Source organism: Bubalus kerabau, chromosome 1 (genome assembly GCF_029407905.1).
Source record: "Bubalus kerabau isolate K-KA32 ecotype Philippines breed swamp buffalo chromosome 1, PCC_UOA_SB_1v2, whole genome shotgun sequence".
Classification (NCBI taxonomy): domain Eukaryota; kingdom Metazoa; phylum Chordata; class Mammalia; order Artiodactyla; family Bovidae; genus Bubalus; species Bubalus kerabau.
In genome coordinates this window covers 155,655,277-155,667,324 of record NC_073624.1, presented here as the reverse complement: position 1 = coordinate 155,667,324, position 12,048 = coordinate 155,655,277, and the positions used below count along the sequence as shown (strand labels likewise).

Here is a 12,048-nt window from a genome sequence, read left to right as displayed (position 1 = left end):
CATGATAGGAAATGAGGATATGTGATCTCACCAACTCTGTTTAATGTTGTGTAGGCGATCTTATGGAGAAGAAAATGGCAACCCGCTCTTGCATTCTTGCCTGGAGCGTTCCATGGACAAAGGATCCTGGAAGGCTACAGTCCATGGGGTTACAGAGATTTAGATACGACAGACTGACTAACACACACACGGGAAATCTTAACTAGTGCAATAAGGTAAGAAAAACAAACAGATTTAAAAGGAACGAAGACCTGTTGCACATAACATGAAGCTATGCAAACTGACAAGGGACTTTAGTAAGATGGCAGGACACAATGTTCATATACAAAACTGATTGTATTTCTATAGACTGTAGGTGAAAGTCACTCAGTTGTGTCCGACTCTTGGCAACCCCATGGACTATACAGTTGATGGAATTCTCCAGGCCAGAGTCCTGGAGTGGGCAGCCTTTTCGTTCTCTGCCGTTGCGGCCGCCTGTGCTTGTGCAGGGGGGATCTTATACTAACAATCAATAATTGGATTAATTAAAAGTACCATTTGCAATGTCAACATGAAATTTTTACAGATAAATATAAGACAAGCTATAAAAGATGAATATGTTGAAAACTGAAAAATATTAGACTTACACAGTGTTCACACATCTAAAGATTGACTAAATGTTAGTGTCCAATTTTACAAAATGAGAGCCTCAATGCAATCTCAATCAAATTCCCAGCAGGATTTTTAAAGACATCGACAATTTGATTCTAAAGTTATGGAAATGCAAAGTCTAGAATAGTCAAGCCTATTTTGAAAGTGTAAATCATCAGTGTATGAAGCAAGTTAGCAGGACTTACTATTAGGCTACAGTAATTAAAACAGTGTGATAGGCATACAGTTTAATGGACTAGACAGTTACAGAAATAGTATTGCACCTATATGGTTAACTGATTTTGAATAAATATTCCAAGGAAATTCAGTGGATGGAAGACCTTCCTTTTCAACAAATGGTACTGAAACAACTAGACCTCATATTGAAGAAAATGAACCTCAACCCTAATTTCACACCATACATAACTCATCATGGATCATAGGTCTAAAATTATTAACTAAAAATATGAAGAAACATTAGTGGCCTTGAATTAAGCAAAGCTTTTTTAGCAAACACAAAAAGCATGAATCATAATAAAATACCCAGAAATAAACTTAGCTCAGGAAGCAAAAGACCTATACTTTGAAACCTGTAGGAGACTAGTAAAAGAAAAGAAATGGAAGACACAAACGTATGGAAAGATACGCCACATTCTTGTATTGAAAAAATATTGTTAAAATAACCATAGTACCCAAGGCAATCTACAGACGCAGTACAATCTCTATAAAAAAAACTATCTTGAAGAAGAAACACAGCTGTAGGAATCGGGCTTCCTGACTTCAGCCTGTACTATTAGTATGAATGGAGAAGGCAATGGCAAGCCACTCCAGTACTGTTGCCTAGAAAATCCCATGGATGGAGGAGCCTGGTGGGCTGCAGTCCATGGGGTCGCTACGAGTCGGACGTGACTGAGCGACTTGACTTTGACTTTTCACTTTCACACAATGGAGAAGGCAATGGCAATCCACTCCAGTGTTCTTGCCTGGAGAATCTCAGGGACGGCAGAGCCTGGTGGGCTGCCATCTCTGGGGTCGCACAGGGTCGGACACGACTGAAGCGACTTAGCAGCAGCACAGTGATCAAACAGGTCAATGGAGTAGGACAGAAAAAGTCACCTGGTCTATGACAAAGGAGGCTAGGCTATACAATGGAGAAAAGTGTCTTCAAAAAGTGGTGCTGGGAAAACAGGACAGCTACACGTAAAAAAATAAAATTAGAACATTCTCTAACACTATACACAAAAATAAACTCAAAGTGAATTAAAGGCCTAAATGTAAGACTGGATACTATAAAACCCCTAGAGGAAAACACAGGCAGAACACTCTACAATGTGTATCACAGCAATATTTTTTGAACCCTTCTCCTACAGTAATGGAAACAAAAGCAAAAATAAATGGTACTTTTAAAAGCTTTTGTATAGCAAAGGGAAGCAACAAAATGAAAAGACAACATACAAGATGAGAAAAAATATTTGCAAACAATGTGACCAACAAGGGGTTAACTCCAGCATATTCAAACAGCTCAATTTCAAAGAGACAAGTGACCCAGTCAAAACATAGGTGGAAGATCTAAATAGACATTTTTCCAAAGAAGACAGAAGGCCAATAGGCACATGAAAAATATGTTCAATATTGCTAATTACAGTAAGCCCCTACATATGAACAAGTTCCATTCTGAGAGCATGTTTTTAAGTCCAACGAAGTTAGGAAGCCAACTAACACGGTCGGCTGTATAGGAACTGTAATGTAGTAGGTTTATAATACTTTCTACACAAATAATACATAAAAAAACAAAAACTGAGACATTTCTAGTCCTATAGCAAAGTGCCTTGAAAAGTACAGTAGTACCAGCTACATCACCACTGCTTTGATGCTTGCTTCCAGACATCTGGGCTTGAAATAAAGACTCTGTACGACTGCATACAGTACTATAAAGTTCACAGAAGCACAGTCACTCGTACGGGGTGCATGCCTCTGGCAGTGTATGCCAGACAGGTGAACTAACTTATGTGACTGGGCATGCGAATGGACATTTGTATCTTTGAAAGGTCACAATTCCACGGTTTCTATGTGGGGGGCTTACTGTATGAGAGGAATGCAAATCAAAGCTATGATTACAGATTACCTTGTGCCAGTCAGAATGGTCATCTCAAAAAGTCTACAAATAATAAATGCTGGAGAAGGTGTGGAGGAAATGGAAACCTCCTAAACTGTTACTGGGAATGTAAATTGGTACAGCTACCATGGAAAACAGTATGGGGCACCTTAAAAATAGAGTTACTGTATGATCCTGTAATCATCGAGAAAAGATGAAAACTCAAAAAGATACATGCATCTCAATGTTCTTAGTAGCACTACTTACAATAGCCAAGGCATGTAAAGAAGCCAAATGCCCATTGGCAAATGAATGGAAAAAGAAAGATGTGGTATATATAAAAAGACCACCAACCTTAGTCTCGGCGAAGGTATGAAATAGATCTCTCATACATTGCTGGTGTGAATACAAAGTTATACAGTCACTTTAAGCAACATCTTGGCAGTCTCTAAGAATTCACACTTACCTTTACCATTCGATCTACCATTCCCACTTCTGTGTATCCCTGGCTGCTCAGCGGTAAAGAATCTGCCGACCAATGCATGAGCCGCAAGAGACGTGGGTTCGATCCCTATGTTGGAAAGATCCCCTGGAGGAGGGCATGCAACCCACTCCAGTATTCTTCCTTGGAGAATCCCATGGACAGAGGAGCCTGGTGGGCTACAGTCCATAGGGTCGCAAAGAGTTGGACATGACTAAGCATGCATGCACAGTTACCATTTGATCCAGCATTTCCACTTCTATTTATTCAAGGCAAATGATAACATAGGGCTGTTGAAAGATTTGTACTCAGATGTTCATATGGGTCTTAGTCTTCACAGCTAAAAACTAAACCAAAAACATAGTAATCAGTGAATTAAACATTATGGCATATCCATTCAAAGAGTTCTATTCACCAGTATGAAAGCATACTATTGAAATAAATAACCAGCTGCATGATGAATCTCAAAAGCATTGTGCTAAGTAAAGGAAGCCTAACACAAAAGACAATCTTATGATTCCATAAGAATAAAATTCTAGTAAAGGCAAAATTACAGAAATAGTATCAGTGGTTGCCTCTAACTGTCATGGAAGGGTATTGACTGCAAAGGAGCAGGACAAAACTTGAATTATTCTGTATCTTGACTGCTGTTATTAAATGACTACATATTTGCCAAACTCATAAAGTTGTACGTTGAAAATTTGTGATTTTTTTTTCTTTTTGGTATGTAAAGTTCTCAACATATATCTTTTAAAGTTCTCTACATATATCTTTTGGGATTTTACATACCAATTAAGTTTTGGTATGTAAAGTTCTCAACAAAGCTGATAAAAAAGAAAGGCCCAGAAGTGACAGAGGAATTAAAGAACCATTTCTCTTTGCAAATTAAGAGTTGAGGGTAATAGACCACTTGGAATAATTTTATTAGATCAAATTCAGATATGACTCTGTTAAAAAACTCTTCCAAAGAGTTTAACTGTGTTCTTTGCTGGTTTGTTTCCTTTTCCTTAAGATGAAGGATCAATTGTTCCTTTACAGGCAAAGAACCTTTAAAATTTCAGTTTTGATATGAAAAGGGTAATCAAATGCCAGAATTCTCATTTGCACATTTCCTTCTAGGGACAGTATGAGGTAGGGGAGGTTTTGATTATCTGGGTTGGCCAGTTCTCCCGCTCCCTCACAAACTCCAAGATGGGTTGTCCTGCCTCACCATGATGGGCTCAGACATGAGCCTGCACAAGGAAGGACGTTGTGAATCTTTCCCTTGCTTACCTTAAGAGTTGCTTAGGCCTAAAAACTGTCTAGCTATAAAAGATTTGTAACACAACAGGAATTGTGGACTCGAGATGATTCTAACTACAGTGAAAAAAGCCCAGAGGTGAAGGCAATCCTTTTCAGCCATTCTTGTTAGCTTGCCACACACCTATCAGTGGCTTCATTACCAACACAGTCGCACACAAGTATTTAAAAGCTTACTTCTATTTGGAACATCTTTATCCCATACCTTTTATGGAGTTTTCATCTTCCTTAACTGTCATCTTCAGCATTTGCAGCCCTTCTCAAGAAAGAGGAAGAAAAATAAGCTGTGTGTATAATATATGATGACTCACCCTGTTGTTATCATCGCTCACAGGAGAGATGGGGAGTCATAAGGTATGACTTATCCCTCACTCCCTCATGCACAGAGATAAAAACAGAAATGCCATCCCAACATTTAGGCAAGATATACATACCAGGAATGTATGAGAACAATAAATTGTCCCAGTGACGCCAATATTCTTTCCACAATACAATGGTAGGATGGAGGGAAGCATGAAAGCTTTTAGAATAAGATCACTGTGCAACCACAGTCAGTCTTTATATATTTATTTGGATAAAAATTCTCCTATAGTTTTGGTATTCCAGCAGCTACAGCAATCAAAGAGTCTCTAACCACATCTATGAATATCTGCACAGGAAATGAGTACATTTAAGTAGATGGTCAGAGAAGGCAATGGCACCCCACTCCAGTACTCTTGCCTGGAAAAGACAGAGGAGCCTGGAAGGCTGCAGTCTGAGGGGTCGCGAAGGTCGGACACGACTGAGCAACTTCACTTTCACTTTTCACTTTCATGCATTGGAGAAGGAAATGGCAACCCACTCCAGTGTTCTTGCCTGGAGAATCCCAGGGATGGCGGAGCCTGGTGGGCTGCCGTCTGTGGGGTCGCACAGAGTTGGACATGACTGAAGCGACTTAGCAGCAGCAGCAAGTAGATGGTTCTCTGGTTCAAGAGCTAGATTGGCCTGCGGGGTTTAGAGAACCATGAGACACTACAAACTTTCTGAGCAAAATGACCTAACAAGGAGCTTAGACTTTGTAACCTTGAACTTATTCTTACTTAGCACAAATGTAGATCCCACAGCACCATCCATGTTAATGTCTATGCACAATGGCCTGTTTCTGGATTTGCTTCAAGATCACATTTAAGTGTTTTCCCATATTGCAGCTTTGTATATTTGGAAAGTAGAAAATCATAACAGTCTATTCTGGTCTTTGTATGAGATACATAATCACCATCCCACCAAAATGCAAGCCCCCAAATTGCAATTCTATAGGAATTTGTGAAGCTGTGGTATTAAAATCCCAAAAGATACATGTAGAGTAACTCAATGATATTTACAGTTCCATATATTTTCTCCCCGGCAACATGTAGCTCTTTAAAGAATGTTCTTAAAAATAGTAAACATATTTCAAATTTTCTTACCTGTACAAATCCTGTTGTACATTCTCTTTGCAAAGCAGCATGAGAACCTAGAAGAAAAAAATTAAAAGACCATTCCAGAAAGGTTTTATATATGGACTCTTGTTTGTTGGAAAATTCATCTTTCATCCTTAGTGAGACTATCAGAACAGCACGGGAACCTTAAAGACTGTTAAGATGATTAAGAGCCACATTTAATACTTGCTCCAGTAGCATCTTGACAAACATTTTAATTTTATATCTCTCAAGTAAGCCCATAAAACAGCATGATGTAAAAATTCTTAACAAATATATTAATAAAAATTTAAACATGCATGTATCACTTATGCTCTTTTGAGTTAATTACATAATATTGCCTTGTATACACCTTAATTAGATTAAATATTGATCAGTGCATTTTCCCATTGCCATTGATATTTCATTAACACCCAACAACTGTCTTGTTATATCTCGATGTAATGTTAAGTTCATTAAAGTGTCTGCCTAGAAGTGAAAAGTTATGGAAAGATCTACAAAGCAAGCCCTTTTATACATAAACAGGGTTGGAAACTTCAGCCTATGAATTAAAGTAGGGAAGAGAAATTAACCTCTATCTAGTATAAGGATTTAAAGTAATTAGATTTCTTAATTACAATGATCCATACTGTTTTTTTTTCTGTAAGGTTTCAGGAGTAATATCAGTTAGACTAGGTTCATCTATCACTCTGTATTAAGGAAGAGGTTATGAAATATTACAATTATTCCTGAGGATTATGGTCTTTGTTTATTTCAAAAAGAACCTAGATTTTAAACAGCATCAAAGATGTCTTAGCATGTGATTAAGGCTGTTTATTTTCATGCTGATGAGCTGCGAGCTGTTTCAATGGGGAGATGCTGTAATTTTCCCATGATCTGGAAAATAATTCATGGCACTTTTTATGTTGTCATTAACTGTCACATCTCTTGAGTTAAATATGAGCCCTGTCATTTGGAAGTCAGAAAGTGGCTCCTAAATTTCTCAATTTCATTAGCAATTGATTCAAATCATTTCCCGAAAATAGTCTGAATTGACATATGAATTGTAGTGGTTCCTCAGCTTGGTGATTAATTAATCAAGCCATCAGGTTCACATTAAACTATTTATCAATCACGATTTCCTGCTTTTCAGAAAAAATTAAAAAGCACTCTAATGATATTTTATGAGTTTTGAGAAAAATTAAAATAGGATCAAAAAAAGTAATTTGTCCTTCCTAATTCATGAAGCTCCATGATGTCAATTTCTATCAGGCAAGACACTACAAAGAGGAGATAGGACTAGAATCTCTACCCCAGGGAAGGCACGAGGGTCATTTCTATAGGTCATTTCTCTTTATCCATAAAATTAGAAAACTGAACTAAATAATCTCTTATTTTCAAAGTTATGTTTGTGAATTAAAATGTACTTTGGTAGTTGCGGTCACTTTTAGTTTTATGATTTTGATGTGCCATTGTCCTTATGTTAGAAAAAAAAAAATCAATTTGGGATTACTGTGAGATCCTCAAAGGCTCCATATTAAAATTATAATCGATGTTCTTGGATCAGCTATGGACACTGCTCTGCAATTTGCCCTTGAAATATAATTTTCCCCCCAAGGCCACATTAGTCTGGGTGTTTTCTAACGGGCTTTTATAACAAGGGACCAGAGTCAGTTGCTCTGGCCTAGAACGACAGTATCAACCTTTCCAAGATTGGGCCACACCAAAAGCTATTATTTCTTGGCTGAAAAAACTGCTGGCAAAACATCATGTGTTTGATTATTTAATTTCATTCAAACTTTTCTGAGTTCAAATAGCCAGTTCTTTTCATAATAAACCACCAGCCAACTGAATTCAGTTCCCTTTCTTTCAAATGTGCTGTGTGAATAACTACAAAATGAATGTCTCATTCTACACAAATCCCTCTGGTATTATTTATAGAAAACTGAAGAGTCTCTCTTAAAGAGAGCTGTGTTTTAACTGCTGGGCTGACTCTGGTATCATAGGACAGAGATTACAAGCCAAACAGGAAAGACACTGACTGTGTAGACCTTCCATTCCCTGCCCACAGTGCTGGGACAATGGTCAGAGGAATGGTGTCTAAAATGACGCAGGAGAAAAGTATAATTCAAAAAGATACATGTACCTAGTTTCACTGCAGCACTATTTACAATAGCCAAGACTTGGAAGCAACCTAAATATTTGTTGATGGAAACAAATGGGACCTAATGAAACTTAAAAGCTTTTGCACAGCAAAGAAAACCATCAACGAAATAATACGACGATCTATGAAATGGAAGAAAATATTTGCAAATGATGCAACCAACAAAGGATTAATTCCCAAAATATACAAACAAACAGCTCATACAGCTCAGTATATTAAAAAAAAAAAAATCCAATAAAAAAATGGGCAGAAGATCTAAATAGACATTTCTCCAAGAAGACATACAGAAGGCCCACAGGCACATGAAAAAAATACTCAAGACTGCTAATTATTAGAGAAGTGCAAATCAAAACTAAACAGGTACCAACCACCTTACAATACTCTAAATGGCCATCATCAAAAGTCTGCAAATAATAAATGCTGGAGAGTGTGGAGAAAGGGGGGCGTTCCTACACTGTTGGTGGGAATATAAATTGGTACAGCAACTATGGAGAACAGTACAGAGGCTTCTTAAAAACTAAAAATAGAACTACCATAAATAATCCTGCAGTCCTACTGCTAGGCCATCTATCTGGAGAAAACCATAATTCCAAAAGATACATGCACCTCAGTGTTCACTGCAGCGCTATTTACAACAGCCAAGATATGGATGCAACCTCAGTGTCCATCGTAGATGAACGCATAAAAAAGATGTGCTACACATATACAACTGAACATTACTCAGCCATAAAAATGAAATAATGCCATCTGTAGCAACATGGATGGACCTAGAGATTATTGTACTAATTTAAGTAAGCCAAAGACAAATGTCAGATGATATCGTTTTTATGCAAAATCTAAAAATATGATACAAATGAACTCATTTACAAATCAGAAATAGACTCATAGACATAGAAAACAAGCTTATGGTTACCAAAGGGGAAATGGTGAGGGTGGGGAAGGATTAATTAGGACTCTGGAATTAAAATATAAACACTATATAAAATAGATAATCAATAAGGACTTCCTGTATAGCACAAGGAACTACACTCAAGATCTGGTAATAATCTGTAGGGGAAAGAATTGGATAAAGAATTGTCTATCTACCTATCTGAATCACTTTGCTGGACACATGAAAATAACACTCTAAATCAACTAAACGTCAATAAAATAAATAAAATGACACTTTTCATGGCTCCTTCCTCAGCCACCCCCTTCTCAGAAGGGTTGGGGCATTTGTAGTGGCTGGTTCCCCATGGATAGCATAGACTGCAAAGGAGGGGCCTTGGACTGAGAGAGGAGCACAGAGAAATCATCCCAAGTGGGGTTTCCCTGGGGACTGAAGTGACCTTCTCTCTAAAAGCTGGGAAAATGCTTCTCACCCTGGGGAAATTTGGGGTCTCCCCTTGGATTGTGGTGGTGCTGGGGACCCCCATACCTTTACCCCTGCCTCAGACACACATACATTTTATGAATGAGAACAAGAGCCAGAAAAGTAAGTAACTTGCCCAAGAATGAAATTTTTTGGAAAGCTATGGTCTATAGAGGAATGGGGTGGAAATGGAAAGGCAAAAAGGGTTATTTGACACACAAACTCACAAAGCATCTCATGTTAAGACTTTATATTCATACAAAGTGGAGTAAGTCAGACAAAGATGTATCATATGATATCACTTATATGTGTAATCTCAAAAAAAGATACAAATGAACTTGTTTACAAAGCAGAAACAGACTCACCGACTTAGAAATTAAACTTATGGTTACTAAAGGGGAAAGGGACAAAGAGATAAATTAGGAATTTGGGATTAATAGATACGCATTACTATGTAAAATAAACAAACAAGGGCTTACTGTACGGCACAGGAGACTATAGTTGGTGTCTTGTAATAACTGTACTGGAAACCGACATATAATAGATATACATAGGTATGTATGACTGAGTCACACTGTTCGCCTGAAACACTGTAAATCAACTACAACCAAAATAAATTATTTTAAGAAGAGACTATCTCTAAATGATGTCATTCACACAATCTCTAAGATGTATGACAGAAATGGGGAAGAGATAAAGTACATCACACAACCCGAAATTTGTGTTCCATTGTGTGAGAATATTGTCTATAACCCCCATTTTATCAATTCTGTGATAATCTTAATGTAGCAAATAATATTAAATTTTTAAAGGTAAAGAATTCATTTACTCAGCATAAACATTTAAAAATACAGCATATAAAAATAACACATATAATTTTTATAAAGCTGTTTCAGTTGCATTCCTCTCCCCTTCCCCCATATATTGGAAGTCTCAAGAAAATGGAGACGCCCAGGCCTCTTTGGCCCTCACACATGTACTGCATCCTTCATTTTTGTCTATATAATGCCAGAGTTCCACCCTGTGGGAAGACAAAGCAAGTATAAAAGGAAAATAACACATGGGAGACGATGTCACAAGTACCAAACGAATCACCCAAGCCCTACGACAGCGTTGGTCCATTGCCAAAAGACACCTCCAATTATATTAATTAGGAGAAGGAAAAATCCCTCACCTCTAGATCATGTCCTGCTTCTGCTATTTTGTTATAATGCACTTGTAATGCATAACTATCCCGAGCCCTTTCTGGAATATGCCATGCTTTCAAACTCCTGGGCTAGTACCACGAGGATGGAAAGGAATTGCATTTGCAAATGTCAGCCTACCTCATCCATCTCCCCTCATTCAAACAATACGCATTTGAGGTTCAGCAATTGGAGTTATATATTTTTCCTTAATGTTGTTGTAAGGTAATGGTTCTCTTATCTGAAATTCATCAGCCTGCTATAAATTTAAACTCCATTACTGCCAATAGAGAAAAGCTAAGCACCAAACCACTTTCAATAAATTTGCACTTATGCAATTGAACTGATACGGCCTCAGAGGAAAAGGTGAAACTCGTCTTGAGATATTTAAGTTAGTCTGAGTCACTGCTTCGTCTGGTGTTAAATTGGATCCATCGAGAAATGTAGGGCAGCACTCATCAACCCTGAGTTATAAGAAGAGATTTTAGGCTGAAAAAAATTCTGTCTCCAGCATTCATTATTAGACGGTGTAATTCTAAGAAACTGCCGGCTGGCTCTGTTATTTGGCACAACTAAATGTTACAAATGCAAACCCTGATAGATGAATATTTTATGAACAACATTAACCTGGCTTGGGTAAGCCCAAGTCCTGGAGATTTGTCATGTCCAGTCATGAAGTCCTAGTGGGGACGTCTATACACTCATAGCGAAGAGGGTAATTACAAACATTTGCACAAGGCTTCAGGATTTATAGGTAACAATGCTTTTACTCTATACACCCACCCGGATAAAACATTTGTTAGTTACTATATTCTATTTCTGATGAGGAAACTGAGGTTCAGATATATAATCACCTTTACTGGCTGTCTGAAAGTACTGATTTGATATCATGTCCTTCAGGCTCTGTGTTTTTGGTAGTGGAAGATAAAGAACACACCCAGTTCATGCTTTCATGAGTCTCCATGGCAGACCACAGAGAATGATCACTGTGAATCGTTAAGTTGTCGCCTCAATGATGCATTGCAGACAACTTCCCTGGAGAAGTAGCACGCTCCTGACCACAGTATTGTGTGCAAAAAATAAATGCTAAAACAAAAATAAACAAACACATACCCAACACCCAAATCAGCACCCTCAAAAGTTTGCCAAAATCTCTTGGTGAAGAAGGACATCTTGATCAGGAGCCAAAAGAGTGAAGTGTATTCTTTGGGTCCAGAGAATCACTGGAGCACCTCCCTCGGAGGGTCAGCCTCTAGAGGGTGACCACCTGAAGCAGTTCAGCTTGGGGAGAGGGGTCTGCTGGCCAATCAGAGTGGATGGTTTCACAAGCAGAGGACATGACCAGACAAGAGCTCCCAGGCCATTAGAGCCTGAGGATTTAAAATTTTAAGATAAGTTCTATTTATGG

The 12,048-nt window shown here is 38.0% G+C and overlaps 1 long non-coding RNA gene across 2 annotated transcripts in view; it reads left to right on the top strand.

Moving 5' to 3' along the window:
* The window catches only part of LOC129620921 (uncharacterized), a 95,390-nt gene extending 83,728 nt beyond the window's left edge, over positions 1-11,662 (top strand). The window contains exons 3-4 of one of the 2 annotated variants that reach the window (XR_008698861.1): positions 55-215; positions 11,541-11,662. This is a non-coding gene — a long non-coding RNA (uncharacterized LOC129620921). Of the gene's footprint in view, positions 1-54; positions 216-5,988; positions 6,203-11,540 lie in introns of those variants that run through there. The other variant, XR_008698860.1, reaches the window with a different exon arrangement.
* Positions 11,663-12,048: the final 386 nt, after the last annotated feature.